The sequence below is a fragment of the Podarcis bocagei genome, assembly GCF_964188305.1.
Source record: "Podarcis bocagei genome assembly, chromosome: 4".
Classification (NCBI taxonomy): Eukaryota; Metazoa; Chordata; class Lepidosauria; order Squamata; family Lacertidae; genus Podarcis; species Podarcis bocagei.
In genome coordinates this window covers 65060497-65079170 of record NC_138128.1, presented here as the reverse complement: position 1 = coordinate 65079170, position 18674 = coordinate 65060497, and the positions used below count along the sequence as shown (strand labels likewise).

Below are 18674 nucleotides of genomic sequence, written 5' to 3'. Positions count from 1 at the left end.
TGAGACCATACTGTACATATTTCCCTACAGAGGGAGTTCAAATGTGTGGGGCCATCACTGTGAAAGACTCAAATAGGTGTAGGTGATCCTTTGTATAACCTGGTCCCAAACTGTTTAGGGCAAAAGTAAAAAACCAGCACCTTCAACTTCCAGCCAGTCAATAGTTGCAAGTCAATGACTAGGCAGCCAAAATAACCAGTACAGAATAGGTAGAATACAGCATTCACCATCATGGTACCCTTCCAAAGTTTTCGACTACTAACTGGGGCTGGTGGGAAATGTAGCCCAAAACATCAGGAAGGCACCAGGTTGGTGAAGATTGGTAGAATGAGTGCACAACTCACAAATGTGTTTGAGGTACCGCATTCTGTACCAGCTACAATTTTCAAACCATCTTCAAGGGTGCATTTCTTATCCGACTTGGAAATAACCAAGGCAGACCTCACTGTGGTTAGATCTGACTACTCATCATAGTGATTATTAGCATCTAAAGAAGGAAAATGGCTGTTGGGAAGATTTCTTAATATTTATATTTTATTGAAAAAAAATGTAGTGGACAAATAAAGTGAAAGAAATGGAAAGAAAACGAAAACGAAAAGGGAAGGTGCTGTTCCTTGATCATTTAAGCTGAGGTGGTGGTGATGGTGAGATGAACAACAATGACCCTGGCAGGAATAGATATTGACTGACAAGTCTATATACTTCCACTGTGCATCTGGATACTTCTAAAGCTTCATTTATAATATGTTACCTGGAACAGCATGAGGATACTATCTTCAAATGTCAAAGTTCAACATTTTACAGTAAAACGGGAATAAGTTATTATGGACAAAGGAGTATCAGAAAATGGGCTGCTAGTATGGTAGGTCCACTGGAGGCAAGCTCATTCCAAGTCCATGCATTCTAAATAAATTATGCCCTTGCCCTGGAAATAACCTCCCAGTAGACCATGTCTGATCCTAACATTCCCACCAATTCCACTTCCTTTTCAGGTAGTCTCTGGAAGAAAGGTATGGATAGGATCTACCTGACAGGGGGTAAACAAATCTTCAGCTCTTTCTACCTGATAGATTAAGCCTGTTCCAGGCCAGCCATGTGGTGGGATATCTGGAGATGGAAGCTGTGAAAACCCTTATCATCAACCAGCAAGCTCACAGATCTTAAACTACCTGTTCTCATAGCCTGACTCAAGCAAGACATAAGGAAATTGACCATTGTCTACACCTGAGAATGGTAGGCCTGAGAGACACCTGAGAGACAGACCTTCTCCCATAAAGAGTTGCCTAGACAGTGAGATCATCTGAAGAGGCCATGCAAAGCATTCTCCTTGGATGATTTCATGTTTTCAGCATATGCTAAAGACCTTTTTATTTACTCATGCATTATCAGAGTAAAGATATAGGACAGGTAGATTATTGGTCACGGCAGAAAGTCTGGAACTGTGTATTATATTATTTTTAAACTGGTTACGGTATATTATTCATGGTCTGTTTTTGCTTCTTTGTATACCACTTTGGAACTTTAAAATATTAAAGCAGTCTAGGAGTATTTTAGAATAAATAAAATACCAGGTCAGATCATTGGCCCATCTCATTCAGTAATGTTGACTGGCAATGACTTTCCAGGGTTTCAGACACAGAGCCTCTCCCAATCTTGCCTGCAGGTGCTGGGGATTGAACCAGGGACCTTCTGCATACAAAGCAGATCCTCTGCCACTGAGCTACAGCCCTGCCCCATTATCAGGGTTGCTACCTGGTTCCCCTTTCCTGACCTGGCACATAGAAATCCAGCCTTTTCTCATGACTTATCTCCACTCTGATCAAGCTTCTCCTGCAAAGTTTAGACTGCATCTAAAAAGGCACAGGAACAGTACCAGGCAAAATGAGGCAGTGGCACCCATTATCTTTACTCAGCTACAAACATCTTGTTGGCAAGAGTGCTATCGACAGGGGGAAAGCTAGACTTTTGGGGTTTTTTGGCAGCTTAATCTAATTGTTAAAAAACAAACTCCAAGGGTGTTATTGTTGTTGCATCCATTTTGGCTTCATTATTCACCGACGGAGTGAATGAGAAACACCTTATTATTGATAGCAGCAAGTGCTTTTTATTTTGATGTATTACTTGTACATAAGTAATCAATGCACATGGCAAGTACCTGTCTATAACTTATCCTATACTGTCCCCATTCCACTACAACTTTATAAAGCATCTAATATCTCATGTTGCATTCAGTTTAAACTTACAGAGAAAGGAGTGTTTCCCCCAAATGTTCAGTTTTCAGACATCTTGCTAAAGTTAATGAGGCAGTTTGATCAAGGCTGAATTCTCAGGATGTGGTCAGTAATGTTCCCAGACTTCAGAGCAAAGTGATTCAACGAATTCCTTGCTTCTGTCTTCTTGTTAAATAATGGTTCAAAGACAGTAAATTATGATAAAGTTCCATCTTTGACAATAAACTCTAAGGGAAAGTATCTGTTTTAGTTAGGTAATACTGCCATCTAGTGCTGTAGGACATGTTCAAGAAATGCTTCACATAACAGTCGTAATATGAAACAGTGGTCTCAATTTTGCAAGCGCCAATTATCTATTATTACCTATCCATTCAGGGAAATCAGCCCTGAGTGCTCATTGGAAGGACAGATCCTGAAGCTGAGGCTCCAATACTTTGGCCACCTCATGAGAATAGAAGACTCCCTGGAAAAGACCCTGATGTTGTGAAAGATGGAGGGCACAAGGAGAAGGGGACGACAGGACAAGATGGTTGGATAGTGTTCTCGAAGCTACCAGCATGAGTTTGACCAAACTGTGGGAGGCAGTGGAAGACAGGAGTGCCTGGTGTGCTCTGGTCCATTGGGTCACGAAGAGTCGGACACGACTACTACAACAGTAGTAGTAGTAGTATTTCAAGTATTTATATAATGCTTTTCACCGGAAAAGGTTTAAAAAGAAGAGCAAACAAAAATTAAACTCAATAAAAGTTAAATACAGTATATAAAATAAAACCTCCACATCCATAAAATAAAATACAGTGGTACCTCGGGTTACATACGCTTCAGGTTACAGACTCCGCTAACCCAGAAATAGTGCTTCAGGTTAAGAACTTTGCTTCAGGGTGAGAACAGAAATCGTGCTCAGGTGGCACGGCGGCAGCAGGAGGCCCCATTAGCTAAAGTGGTGCTTCAGGTTAAGAACAGTTTCAGGTTAAGTACGGACCTCCGGAACGAATTAAGTACTTAACCCGAGGTACCACTGTATGATTGCACTCACCCAGTACACTTCCACACACTCAAGATGCATACAAATTCCACACCCCCATACATTCACTCACCCACTGCCACAAACTCCCTCACTCTCATGACCCTACCCCTATCTGTGTGGTTTCTATATTGTTAAGTTACCAAATGCCACGGGCTGCAGACAAACAGGAACCAATCTGGACCTACGATGTGAGAAACAGGCTTCAGTTGTATTGATGTCAGTGGGGCTCACGTAAGCATTTAACTGGACACTTCTGTCTCACTGATTTCAACAAACCTGCTGCAACTTCCAACTACCTCTTGCTGAATAGTTCCCTGTGTTTATTGACCATGTTTATGAGGTGCTCTGTGGAATAGAATCGAATTGAATAATGGAGCATTCCTGCTAACTTTAACAAGACTGAAACAGCCACCTCCTTACTGGTTGCCAGTAGTAAGTAGGGAAAGGTTAATCCACCAAGTAAGCAGGGAAGCTTTTGTAATCAAAAGGCAGTTGGCTCTTTCCTTTCAAGGCATCAGTTTGCTAAAATATATATTGAGGGTATTTTTAATATTACCCTGCACTGGAACTAATTTTGAGCCCATTTTTATCCTGTCCTTATTTCAAGGAGCCCAGAGCTAGATATTTGTGCCCCCCCCCCATTATCATAAAAACAATCCACTCAGGTTGATTAAGCTGAGATGGGTCCAGTTATCTCATTGACCAAGCTGAGCCCTATGTCTCAGGTGACAGATCGGAAGGGGGTGGCAGACTGGCACCTCCTCAGCCAATCTGCTGCTGCTTCCACAGTGCCAACTGCCACCATTTTGTTTACTGTCTGCCTGCCCTCCATTGCTTAGCCCAGCCCTCCAGTCAGGTCCCATGTCAGCATCACAGGACCATTGTGATGATAACGTGGAGGAGCCATGAACGCTATCCTGAGTTCTTTGGAGAAAAGGTGAAGTTGACAAACCAACACAAAGAAATTATGTGCAGGCATTTACAATGTAGGCAAGTATTCCACGGTCGTTTCAGAAGTAATGACTCGTGTTGCTTTGCCAAGCTACCTTTTATATTGTTTGGTATAGAAGAAATGTATCAGCTGCCAAAAAATAATTTCAGCCTTGACCTTTCTTGCCTCTAGGCCATTGTCTTGTGAGCTGCCCACCAGTCCATCACAACTGATTGATTTCTTAGTGTCAGCTGGAGAAATTGGGGGGGGACCCCATATCCAAGATAATAACAAAACAGGACCGTAAAGCCAAGTTCTCACCTCCAATACAATGTAATTAAATTCCTTATCCCAGTGTGTGTGTGTGTGTGTGTGTGTGTGTGAGAGAGAGAGAGAGAGAGAGAGAGAGAGAGAGGGAGGGAGGGAGGGAGGGAGAGAGAGAGAGGGAGAGAAAATCATGCCATGAACCCATTATTTCACTAATTTCCCGTTTGTTATAAGCACTTCAGCAGAATGCAAAAAATTAGACCCCCATTCTAAATACCCTTTTCAGCACAAATTGGTTTTGAAACCATTCATTTGGAAAACTTTTTTTTTAAAAAAACAAGAACCAAAAAACCTCCAAGCATTACAATTCCAGGGACCCATGGGTCAAGGATCAGCCAGCTAAATTTCTGTGTGACTCATCAGTGGCAGAAGTCATGCCCAGCTAAGTGTTAATGTGTTGCTGGTTAGCAGAAACCTTAGATATATATATATATATATATATATATATATATATATATATATATGCAAATGTTTTTGGAAGCTTGTGTCACAGCATCTGACCCAACACCACTGTTTCCACTTGAAATTACATAAGCAGAAGCTCGTGTTACTGCAGCGAGAGGATCAGCCTGTAAGCACAGGGAGGGAGGCAGGGAGCCACATTTGCTTTTTAAAGCTTGTGCAGAGCGCTTTGCCTTCACATCAAGGATGGGGAACCGTTTTCAACCAGAAGGCCACATTCCCTTTTGGGGGCCACAATCCAGTGGTCTCCAGGGCCAGATGCAAAGGGTGCAGAGCAGTGAATGTTAATTTTACCCAAGCTGGTTTTTAAAAACACATTTGCTCACTCCTCTCTGTTCTCCAGGCAACCAAGAGGCATTATCAGGGCTCAAGGACACCATCTGGGCAGGAAAAAAACAACCAAGAAGAGTGCAACACACAGTCAGTGAGAGCTACAGCCTGGAGGGATGGGGGTTGGCTGGGGAGTGAGTGTTGCTTGGACTTTAAAGATGACCCTTAGGATTCCTTCCAGGCTACCCCCATTCCCCAGCTACCCCCCATCTCTCCAGGGTGCACCTCTCACTGACTGTGTGTTGGCCTCCAGGCCTGAGGTTTCCCCATCCTGCTTTAAATGATTGGTCCCAAGATATGGTCCACCATTTTGCTGAAGCTAAGCATGACTGGGTATGACCAGTGCCTGGAACCACAGCCCCTTTGGGTTCCATGACTATAGAAAGGCAGGATATAATGGTAAGATAAATAAACAAATGGACATTGTATTGGTGTCAGGAAAGCAGACCTGACCGTTTCCAGAGCACCACAAGAGCAGCTCCATCCCACTGATGGCTATTGATCCACCTGTGTAGGGTCTAAGGATGATTCTCAGGGCAGGATGGAGAGGATCCGTACATCAGCCCAGACTATTTGCAGGAAATGTATGTGGCAAAAAACAAACAAACCCTGATGACCTTCCAGTGAAATTGAGATTTGGTGGTGGGCCATCCACTCTTTTGTGTGCACAGAGATTGCCTGCAGCAAAGACAATGGCTTGGGCCTTATTTCTCATGAATGGAACCCCACTCATTAAACAGGGTTTTCCTCTCTCTTCCTTTCTGCTGTACTCCCCCTGCACCTACAAACCTTAGGGTAGAGGGGACCTTCTGGAATGGCTTCGGGTGCCACACAGAGGTGAAGCAAGGGAGTTGGCAAAGGCCAAAAGGATGCAAGAGCTCAGAAAAGTTTGGTTTCCCCCTACTTCGTCCCACATGGACCAAGTACCTCCAAGGCCACAAACTGCAATTCTCACTTAACTTGCTTCTGATTTGAGCAGGACTTAAATTATGCCACATGTGACCCACTTGCAAAATATTTAAGTCTGGTCTTCTGAGCCTTCAAAGCTCATAGTGTGTGTGTGTGTGTGTGTGTGTGTGTGTGTACACGCACACAAATAATGTTTTGAGCATTGCAGTAGCGTGGGCTGTTCTATGGCAAGTGAGCAGTCGATTTCTGTGTCATCCTTCCTTTTTCCCTGCTTTTCATTCCTCTCAAGAGATGCACAATTGTGCACCTGCATATAGTCAATTTAGCTGCTCTTAGTGTGGAATTGGGTTTTATCTTGCACAGAACAGGGACTTCATTCTGTCTGGAGTCTAAAAAGCACATTAAAGATTAAGCCCCAAACATTAAGGGGTAGCTTGAAGCTCAGAAGGAGAAGAAGTAGGTGAAAGCCTCAAGGGAGATTGCTGTCTTATCTGTCCCTTCCCAGCTATATTTTAAGTCCACTCGAATTTCAAACCTTTCTTAATCTTGCGCTTATGAAAAAGTGGATAATGGGGCCTCCATCTCTTGCGACGCGTGTGTCAGATTTGTCATCGAGGTCGGTGTTTTTCATCATAACCTGCAGTCTTGCAACATATCTGGTGTTAACATTTCAGAAATGGGTAACAAATCATTTAACAGCTGGAGGGAAATGCTTTGGAATGATTGGAACTGTATCGACATCAGAGCCTTTCCCCTGGGGAGTCAAGGGCATCGGCACTGATGCTCACAGGAGAGATCATTATGGCTCAGCATGCACCGTAGCTCCCAGATGTTTGGAGATTGTATTGTAGAGACTTAATCCCTACAGTGCACACATGTGGCCTGCTCTGATTGCTGGCCACACCCATTTTTCAAGGTGTTGCAACATTTCAAGCTGAAGTCTCCGACATTAGTTCCTAGAAGCATATCTAAAATATGCATGCGCATTTGGGCATGACAATAGCCCGTGTATGTCTGTTGAATGATTCTTTTTGGTGAACGAGAGAGTGGGGGGAGGGTCAGAAAAAGTTTTGTAGTTGCTTTTGAAAATATTGTTTGTCCCCAGTACAGTGGTACCTCGGGTTAAGTACTTAATTCGTTCCGGAGGTCCATTCTTAACCTGAAACTGTTCTTAACCTGAAGCACCACTTTAGCTAATGGGGTCTCCTGCTGCTGCCACACTGCCAGAGCACGATTTCTGTTCTCATCCTGAAGTAAAGCTCTTAACCCGAAGTACTATTTCTGGATTAGTGGAGTCTGTAACCTGAAGCATCTGTAACCTGAAGCATATGTAACCCAAGGTACCACTGTATGAATGAATGAACTTTATTACGGTCTCAGACCAGGATTAAAAAAGCATATAGATAAAATAGCAGTTAGAATTTTTTTAACCGATAATTGTTAGAGCAAATGAGGACAAGGAAACAGGCATAGGATAAAACATCTGGATAAAATACAAGATTAAACACGGATATTGGATGGATTAAAAACTGATAATTAAAACAGATAAGAACTAAAAACAAACAAGGACACGCAGTTAAAACAACTATAAGAGCAAAAGAACTAATAGACTCGCTGTTAAAACAACTATATGAGGCTGCAGAGTAGAAGCCTCTTAAATAGAGGACACTCACAACATTAGAAACTGCTGTGCAGATATGGTTAAAACAGACAATTAAAACAATGTACAACACTAAATTTAGCAACAATGTACAACAATAACTGTCCCAGGGAGTTGACTCAGAATCATCCATGGAGCCGTGTTTGGGGATTTTCATGCCGGACTATTTTGAGTTGGGCGATGGTCTGCACCTACAGATCTGCACACGGAATCTGGCGACCATCCAGGTCATCTTCTGATCTTTGCCTAACAGCAAAAGGTCAATTTTTTGCTTTTGCGGGAGGTTGGCGAGCCTCACCAGTAGGGGATCCAAGATATTACTACGTGCCTCTTCATAAAAGGGACATCTAAAGAGCAAGTGTTCTGGGCTTCCTATCTCTCCCAATGGGCAGGTGCAAAGTCTCTGAGCATACGGGACCCTTCTAAAGGCTCCATCCAGGACCGGCGAGGGAAGAGCCGAGCTTCTGGCAAGTGTAAAGGCCCTTCTTGCATCCCTAGATACGAGAAAGAAGAGATATACTGCCGGTGCGGACTATAGAATTTCTCCAATTCTATAGTCGGGGCACCTTGCACAGTCCTGCTGTCTCTCGGTGTCTAATATTCTTTGCCTGACCATAGCATTTGCCTGACCCAAGCCCAGACTTAGAAGGGCTTGAGGGGCAAAACCCAGTTTCCAGAGGGTGTTCAGGACTGCAGTCTGCCAGCCCAGGTACCACTGTATATGGATGGTGGGTTTCTGGCTTGGCATCAGCACCCAGCATGATGGGGCAAACCATCTTTTTGTCTTCTCTATTCTCCCCCTCAACCTTTTTACTAGATCAGCACTCAGCTGCTGTCCTCATGTCCTCCGTTTGGGCTCCTCATAGGCTTCTGCTTGGCCACTGTGGAAAACAGGGTGCTGGACTATATAATCTTGGGTTGGATCCAGCAGGGAAGATATGCAAACAATCTGCACCTTCAAATCACACAAAGAATTTTGCAGCCGTATGGGAACTCTCAAACTGGATTGTCTGGGAGTTCCCTTATGATGAGTTCTGTAGCCACTCGTATCTCCTGAGAGCTACCAGACCCAATTCAAGGTGTTGGTACTGCTGTAGAAAACTCTGATTTACTTGGGACCCAGGTACTTATAGGAGTGTTTTCCTCAGTACCCACATGGCTTTTGCAGTGGTGGCACCCTGGTTACTGAATTCCTTCAATATGGAGATCCAACTGTCTCCTACACTGCTGTCATTCGGGTAACAACTTGAAACATATTTGTTCGTTCAGGTCTTTGGAGAAGAGTTCAGTAATGTCTGCTGCATTGTATTTTATTGTTGACAATGATTTTAATTGTTGTTTCAGATTGATATTATGTTATGGTTGCTGTAAGCCTAGATCCTAGGATCCTAGAGGAAGGAGGATGGGATACAGAACCAATAAATCAATAAAAAATAGTGTCAAGCAAGCTTTTTGCAGTTCTGGCCTTCAACTGCACTCCTAAAGGCAGCCTCATACAAGCAGGAATTTTAATTGCCCTGTCTCTTTTCTGCCGTTACAGAAATCGCTGGGAAACTGATAATGCAAGCAGGCCAACATAGATAGCGCCAGGGACAACAATCTGAGAAAAGTTGAGAAAAATATATACAAGCTTGCCAGTTTAGACTGCAACATTCCCAATCTGCTTCAAAGAAAGAAAAATAGTTAGTTGTTATGAGAACAGCTTCCCAAACCACATATGATACTGAATCAAGGCTATACTCGCCACTTGGACATTTAGACTCAGTTTATGAGACATTTAGATTCATTGTATGATTCATGGATGAGTCTCCATGAATCATAAACTGAATTTATTGGGTTTTAGCAGTTTTAGAATCTGCTCCCATGGCCTGCGGATCTTCCCTCAAACTATGCCATGATGTTTTTGCAATCTAAGTCAACCCATTTACCTGGGATTAAATGGCATTAACTTTGAACTCAGAGTAGTTTACCCCTGAGTGGACATGCCTAGGGTTATGTTGCAACTGAACCAGTTGGCATTGGACCAAACCTTCATATTATATAATTGCTGATTTGTGCATTGCTTATTTGTGGTGCCAGTCTTCACACACTAGGCCTATAAGGGCTGTCCCAATACATTTCACTGTCTGAGGCAGAGCAGCAAATAGTGCCATCACCACCACAAGTCAAGGTGTACAGTAGAGAAGACCCTTCAAGCTATTTTGTGACAGGAAATCCACAAGCACTTCTCTCCCAACCTGGCAATAAAAACTCAGTAACAACAAGTTGAGGGACAAACCATTTGCTGTCTTTTCATGACACCCAAGTTCAGCTGCCTGAGGGAGCCACCTCACTCACTTTAATGATAGGGCCAGCCCTGCAATATGCCCATTTTTCTTTTGCTATGGTGTGCACATATCATCTGAAAACCACTAACACATACAGAGAAAGACAGGAAAATTAGTGGTGTAGATCTGTGCATATAAAAGGCTGTTGGGCATTGCTTACTGAGGGCATCAAAATTATGAGCATGAGTCTGTGTATTAAAATTTGGTACATACACACACAAACAGAGGTCATCCTGTTCACCAGAAACAAGTCTGAAAACAGGACAGTTTGCCATCTCCCTTTTGAAATGATCTGAACTCTATGCCATAATTATGTATTAGTCTGCACTAGATAAGCCACACGTGTGACAGATCACAGGGATTGGGAAAACCAGCACCCTTATTTTCAATCTTGAAGTAGCTTCGTATTGGGGGAAGGAGAATTTTCACTGGCGGCTTCAGATGTATCTATATTGCAGAATGCAAAGTAGTGTAGGAGGTACTTTAGGGAAAGGAAAGACATTTCAGGAAGATTAGCATTTCCTCATTAGTTTGCTTTTATTTTCATTTTCATTTTAAATATTCATGGCCCTAACAGGCCTTCAAAGCAGCTATCAGTAAGTGAAAATTAATACATAATAAGCATAAGGTTCTTTTTTAAAAATAAATAAATAAATGGCATTGGCAAAAGCCCTAGAGGAAAATGATGGGACACAACCACTACCCAGACTTTAGATGTTGGTAACTTCTAATGAGATGCTGACTTTCACACACAGAAACCTGAAACTTTCAGCTATTATCCAGTATGTGCAATGCAGTCCTGGGCATTTTTACTCAGAAGTCCTATCCTGCACAATTGGGCTTACTCCCAGATAAGTAGAAGTGTAAAAAATGGGGGAAAGATGAGTACAGCCTTTGTCTGAGAAGTCACATGACTGACTATGTACTCAAACCTTTTAGCCCAAGTTGAGTTGGCCTGACTGCAGGGTGACATCAGCACCTGGCAAGTCAATCACAGAGATCAGCTCCATAATCCACCTTTAAACTAACCTCCAACCTCCTAACTAAACTAAACCTCCTATCCTCCAAGTTTAAACTAACCTCCTAATCTCCAAGCAGCACCATGTTGCTGGATCTAGCTGCCATTTTTATTTTCCACAGTGCCCCTGGGTGATCTATGAGAGTCATTGTGGGAAATTAAAATGGCAAGTAACCCCAGTCACCCAGCACAGCTGCTACCCACAGGGGCGGACTTCCATCTTTCAAATTTCAGCTGCGCCCTGTGCGAGCTCAAAATTCAGCACTCCCCCCCACCTCTTTGCCTTCCGTTCTGCTCAATTCACTATGTCAAAGAAAGCTTCAACTGCATTTATGTATGCGGCAAGGAATCTCTATGCACAGAAGTGGAAGGATGAGGGAATACCCTCAAAGGAAGAATAGCTGATGAAAACCTTGGAGTATGCAGAGATGGCAAAACCTACGACACTGATAAGAGACACAAATTGAGATTCCTTTAAGGAGGTCTGGAAACCTTTCCATATGTGAAGTTGCTTTCCGTATGTGAAGTCCACAGCAGGCTTTGAAGTTTAAGGGGGGAAATAGCAGAACATATTAAGAAACCTGTTAAAGAGGATGAAAATGGATTTGGTGGGATTAAAAAACGCAATTGTCTGAAATTTTGATTACAAACATCGATGGTGGGTGAGTCGGAAGTTATTTAAGGCAGTAATGCTGCCTTAAATTTTTCTCTGCTGCCCGTAATGGCAAAGTAAGGCCAACAGGGCCCTGCAGGGAAGGAAGGTGACATCAAAGGGTGCTTTGCCCAGAGACTCCTCAAAGCTGGAACTAGCTCTGCCCATCTTAAGTCAGGAATGGGGAACCTATGGTGCTCCAGCTGTTGTTGTACTTCAACACCCATCAGCCCCAGCCAGCATGGTAAATACCGTATTTTTCGCTCTATAAGACGCACCTAGTTTTTGGAGGAGGAAAACAAGAAAAAAAAAATATTCTGAATCTCAGAAGCCAGAACAGCAAGAGGGATCACTGTGCAGCAAAAGCAGCAATCCCTCTTGCTGTTCTGGCTTCTGGGATAGCTGCGCAGCCTGCATTCACTCCATAAGACGCACACACATTTCCCCTTACTTTTTAGGAGGGAAAAAGTGAGTCTTATAGAGCAAAAAATACGGTAGCTAGGGATGATGGGAGTTGAAGTCCAGCATTGTCTGGAGAGCCACAGGTTTCCCACCCCTGCACAAGCATCTTATGACACAGAAAAGCAAGAGACCGTGTTGGAGCTTCTCCTCGCAACCCACAGTAATAGTACTGTGTGGAGGAGACTGAGCATCCCCACTATTGACTTGCTGTTTGTCTGTGCTAAATAATCCCCAAGCTGCTTTTCTGTAAGTGGCCACTGGCTTCCAGTGACTAAAACATCCAGTTTCTGCCCTGGATATCAGCAACGCTTTTGGGAGAGAAGGCTTATTTCCTCTCTGGGAACAGAACGTCCATTCACCTATCTGAGGGTAGCCATATTCTGCCTTCACCATATTTGTTATTAAGAGCATAAGAAGGGCCTATTGGATCAGGCCAGTGGTCCATCAATCCAGCTTCCTGTTCTCACTGTGGACAACCAGAAAGCTGTGGGAAACTAGCAAGCGGGACCTGAGCACAAAAGCACTGTCCCCTCCAATGGTTTCCAGTAACTGGTATTCAGAAGCATTGCTGCATTTATGGATCAGAAAGGCTCAAAGGGAGGTGCTTTTGTTATTTGGATCAGCTGTGTTTCATTTTTAACTTTTAAAATCTCACATCCAGTCCAGGAAGCATCAGAAGGGCTGAGAACATTTTCAAATTACCATCCCGAGACGCAGGATCAAGCAAGATAAAGCGAATAGATTGTCATGTGGGAATTGCAGTTGAGTATTAAATTGTTTCCAGAGTACGCCTGTTGCTAAAAAGCAATTTAATTCTCATCACATTTTCCTAATGACACTTTCCCCTCATTATCTGCTTGATCCTATTCTTCAGAAGTTTTGGCCATTCTGATCATTATTTTAAATGCACTCGTCGCATCCAGCTAAACTGACTCGTTCCTCCCCACTCGCCTGCTTTTCTTCCATTTTACACCTAATTTTCAGCATGACCCAATAGGTTGAATCTTGTCATTAATAAGACCTTGGCAACAGTTACAAGAACAAAAACAAAAATGTATCTTCTTTCACAGCACTTTTTGTTTCCCTATTTACTAGGGCCGCAATTGGACACCTGGCGTTTATGGATAGTAGAGTGGTGGCAAATTCAGAAGTGTGGGACCCCCAAATTCAGAAGTGAGGGACTCTGCCTGGGGCAGAGCTTTGATGGAGAGCTGTTGAGCTTTTTAGGGAAATATCGTCAAAACTTCCTTTGCTGGACTTTTGAGGCTCCACCCTCCTGCAATGCCTGGGACTTCCAGCAACTCCCAGCCCTGCATCTCTCCCTGCCTCCCTACAATCCCCCCCCCCCAGCTTCCGGTGCACCCTGGCCCTCCAGCCCTGCCTTCCTTTGCTACTGTAGTGACAGCCAAGCCCCCTCACACCCACATCCCTTTTATGATTAGACAGTCTTCTATTCTACCTTATTATTGTACAAAAATAATAATCAGGGGTATGCAACAATGTAGACCTCCATGGGTTGCCTTTCAAGTAGACCTACTTTGATGCATACACATGAGCAAACAATTTGGGGTGCTTCAATACCTTCTTTCGAGGCGACTTCAGTTTTTCCACAGCTACTGCACGCTGAGTCCCTATGTGCATCTACGAAATGATCCACCACAAGGCCAAGATCCCTTTCCTGGTCATTCACCACCAACACAGACCCCATCAGAGTACAGTATATGTGGAGCTGGGATGTGTGTGTGCATGTGTGCATCTCTATTTACTGCAATGTGCTTCATGCATTGAATCACATTTGCCGTTTTGTTGTCATTCCCAGGAAAAGCAGCAGTACAGCAGTGGCGGTGTGTGTGTGTGTGTGCGTGCATGCTGAGGAAGAACAAGTGCCTGGATGCTCCTAGCAAAGGTACAGATGAGCATGGCATCATCCATATAAAAAGTATATGGACATTGACATGGTAAATGAATATCCAACTTAAGGCACCCCGAGTCGAGTTCCTACATCTCCTTGCTGCTTGGTGCTCATGGGGAAGGGGAGATTTTGCCCAGGGACATCCTGGTTCTTAGCTCTCTCTTTCTAGCCCAGGGGTGGCTAATCTGCAGCCCCCCGATGCTGTTGAACTACAACTCCCATCATCCCTGAGCTTTGACCATTCTGATTGGGGCTGATGGAAGTCCAAGAACATCTGAAAGGGGCACAGTTTCCCCAACCCCATTTGAGCCGCTAGACCCTGCACAAGCTCTGCTCTCTTTCCCACTGCCTTTGGAGCCTACATGTTCAGCAATCGCTTACGAAAACACAGCTTGTGAAGCAAGTGACCTTCATCAATTACAGGCCTTTGGCTTTGCTGTATCCATAACTCTGCAGCTGTGTCACTGTGTTTTCGCTCAGATGCTTTCCCTTCTCCAAGGTTCGTTTTCCTGATACTCCCACATCAAGAGCTAAAAGATAATTCTCCTTCCGCCTGTGTGTCTTCCGCCCTCCTCCACCTGTTTGATATCTGTAACTTGCATCAAGGCTATGTGAACTCTTCCTCTCTCATCAAGGTCCCCGGTTTAGATTTCTCTCTTGAAGGCTAAATCGCCTCTGTACAGAACTCCCCTTCAAAATAAGGTTAAAAGGAAAAAACAGTCTCCTTATTTAAGCTTCTATGGATTAAAATTGCAGCTTCCATGCAGGTTACTATGTATTTTCCCTCAAATAATTTTTCCAAAAATAAGCAAAAATAAATTTTGCATATGTCATTAGTTAACAGATGCATCTTTGGTTCTATAACTATAAAACTGTAGAATCTAAGAAAGATAGAATTGGAAGGGACCCCAAGTGCCATGTAGTCCAACCCCTTGTAGGAATCACAGCTGGCTTTAAAGCACCTGGCTTCTTCCAAAAAATCTTGGGAAATGTAGTGTGGTAAGGGTGCCGGAAAGTGGAGCTTGGTGAGGAGCAAACTACAGTAAGTAAAAGGTGGTCTCTGCTGGATGGTACTTATGATCTTATGGGTCTTAATGGTTCTGAGAAACATCCATCTAGTCCAGAAATCCATTTCTGACAGGTTAGCCATAACCTGGCAAGATGGAAGCCAAATGGAAGCCTTGTGGTTGCCTGTTCTGGACAATGTTGTACTACAGCCACCCCAAATGGAGCAAGTGCACAGGTTGGGAGTGTTCTCTTGGGCTTGCTGATAAGAAGATCAGTGGTTCAAAACCCTGCGACAGGGTGAGCTCCTGTTGCTCTGCCCCAGCTTCTGCCAACCTAGCAGTTCAAAAGCATGCCAGTGCAAGTAGATAATGAGGTACTGCTGTGGTGGGAAGGTAAATGGCATTTCTGTGCGCTCTGGTTTCCATCACGGTGTCCCATTGATTTTGTCATGCTGGCCACATGACACGGAAAGCTGTCTGTGGACAAACGCCGGCTCCCTCGACCTGAAAGCGAGATGAGCACTGCAACCCCATAGTCACCTCTGACTGGACTTAACTGTCCAGGGGTCTGAAATATACTCAGAGTCGAGAGTGGATTTCATGCTCTTTATTCAGCTCATAGTGGTGAGGAGGGAATGGAAGTCCCCTCAGAGTATCTGCTTTATATACATTATTTACACAATGGGCTGCACGTGATTGGCTAATTCCTGAATTCTCCTGTAGGCCCATCAGGTTGTGGATTCACTTCTATCTGGAGCTGGATTGGGTGGCTCCTGCCGACCAATCATACTGCTGCATTGTTCTAGGACCAATCAGACTGCTGCATTCTGAATCCTATTGTTCTAGGACCAATCAGACTGCTGCATTTTGGATCCTATTGTTCTAGGACCAATCAGACTGCTGCAGTTTGGATCCTATTCAACTCAGTACATAACAGGGTCCTTTATCTTTACCTTTTAACTTTTTGCCATCAGCCCTCCTCAAGTGGCTGCAGTGGAAAGTAGTTCATTTTCTTAGCTTCTGCTGGTGTGCAGTCAACAACTGGTCTTTGACACAGATGGCCTAGCCACAGTGACCTATGAACCTCAAGACCGGATTATCATAGTTCACCCTGTGTGGGGCTGCCTTTAAGATTAGCCCAGAAGCTGCTGGATGGCACTTCCTTCCCCAAACATATAACACCTCTCTGGAAGTGGAAGAAGGCTCTCTCTACTTCAGAACAGTGGAGCATGGTGGCTGGGTCAATTTCTGTGCTGGCAGCGGATGGGATGAGATGGCACGAACCTTTTTTAGAATAGGAACACAGAAACATAAGAAGCTGTCTTCTACTGAGTCAGACTACTGGTCCATCTAGTTTAGTGCTGTCTACCCTGACTGGCAGCAGCTCTCCAGGGTTTCAAGCACGTGTCTCTCCCGGTCCTACCTAGAGGTGTCGAGCAGAGCACTAGCACCTCCTGGCCCATCTGCCTGATGGATAGTCTTGCCAGGTTACACACTTGTTACCTAGAAGTAACAAAAGGCTCTTGCTTAAGCTCAGACAACAGGGTGCAGTTGTCACTGTAAGGAGCTGTGAAAGCTGTTTGAAGCCTTAATTGTAATATTCAGGCAGAGGGCCTCCTCGGTAGTGGTGCCCACCCTGTGGAATGCCCTCCCATCAGATGTCAAGGAGATGAGTAATTCTATAACCTTTAAGAGGCATCTGAAGGCAGCCCTGTATAGGGAAGCATTTAAAGGTTTAATGTTTTACTATTTTTTTTAATATGCTGGAAGCCACCCATATTATTATTATTATTATTATTATTAAGGCCGATGCAATGCAGTGCACAATGCAGTACTGATCTTGCATAGCGGACCATGCCCCCAAGGTGTAAAAAACCCTAGTGCCAGGGATACCTTAGGTTCTGTGTGTCCTTTACAGTTGTGTAAAGGAGCCAAGGTAAGATTGTGCCATTTTTGCCAGTGCTGCAGGACCAGCCAAAGTTGCTGAAATGCCTTCTTCCATAGATGAGGATTTAAAAGAATAGAAGAAGCTCACCATTGCATCCATTTGATCATCCTAGCCCAGTGGTTCCCAATTAACTAAGTACTGCAGAACCCTTGTTTTTTAAAAGCCAAGCCATGGACCCCCTACTTTTGAAAATGTTGATATCTCTATCGTAGTTTTTGCTATGTGTTTGGTGCCATGGACACACCTTGGGAACTACTGTCCTAGCCAGAATATGCATTGAGGAGCGAGTCACATACATCCTACAGTTAATAGGAACTTGTCGTTGTCACAGGGAGCATTTAATATGTTTCTGATTCTTTCAAAGCACAGTTCAGCTGAGCTTCCGCTTTTCTTTTGTCTGCCCCTTTCTTGTACAGGCTTTCTCTGGGCCAAGTGGAGAAATCGCAGATGGAAGAGAATACAGATTATATTTTTGCATTCTTCTAGCTGTTACACTTCAGATTCACAATACCTTGCTTGTTTTGTTTTCTCCCCCCAGCGCTTCCGGGCCATCTGCATTTGTGCTACCTAAAATGAGATCTGGGCATCACTTGTTTATGCATTCCATGCCTCCACAGCTTTAGATGATCTAACAGAAAACCCGAGTGAGAAAGCAATGTTCTGATAAGCATGTAACAAAGAACAGTTTCAAGCTGGTAAACTCCTCACATTTCACACTGTATGTACACAAAGATATGAAGCCTTTTCTAAACACACACACATTCCCCCCCCCCCTTTGGCTAGGCTTCCATTTCTCATAAAATAAAGGTCTCGTTTTCTCCAGGGTTTCTTTTAAAGATCATGTGCTATACAGGTGAGATTCACCCCTTCAACTATGAATTAATGAACTAAGAATAATTACCATAGTCTAGGTTTGCGCTCCTATTCACTTACCTGGCTTTAAGAGAAAGGGCTGTAGCTCCATGTTAGAGCACTTGCTTCTCATGCAGAAAGTCCCTGGTTCTATCCCTGGAGTCTTCAGATAGGGCTGGAAAAGTCCTGCCTGAAACCCTGTAGAGATTTTACCAGGCAGTGTTGACAGTACTGAGCTTGATGGACCAAGGGTCTAACTCAGTTTAAGACCTTGTATGCTGGCAGTGTGGGCACAACCTGTTTGGTGCTCATGACCTCAATAGTTTTCCGGTGTAGGGGTGGAGATACACCACCTCACCCCTATGCAACAGCCGGCCGCTTCACCTGTGTTGAGGGACAGCCCTAGCCAATCAGCTTGCAGGGTGGGTGTGGCTGTGACCCATTTAATCTTGGTGCAGCCAGCCACCTCCCTCTTCCTTGCCTCTTCGTCGGGTCTTCCTGCCCACCCACCCTCTTTTCATGCTTTGCTCTGAGATGACCTTGCTATGGCAATTGTCAGTCTCCATATTGTTGTGGCCGGGTAGGAATTTTTTCCACTTGGCAAATTGGCACCAGCCAT

General features: G+C 44.0%; 1 long non-coding RNA gene across 1 annotated transcript in view; it reads right to left on the bottom strand.

The window, feature by feature from the left end:
• LOC308584652 overlaps positions 1 to 18390 on the bottom strand; it is a 44032-nt gene extending 25642 nt beyond the window's left edge. The window contains exons 1-2 of the long non-coding RNA XR_014006967.1: positions 18137 to 18390; positions 17715 to 17831 (exon numbers count right to left, since the gene is read on the bottom strand). This is a non-coding gene — a long non-coding RNA (uncharacterized lncRNA). The remainder of the gene's footprint in view (positions 1 to 17714; positions 17832 to 18136) is intronic.
• Positions 18391 to 18674: the final 284 nt, after the last annotated feature.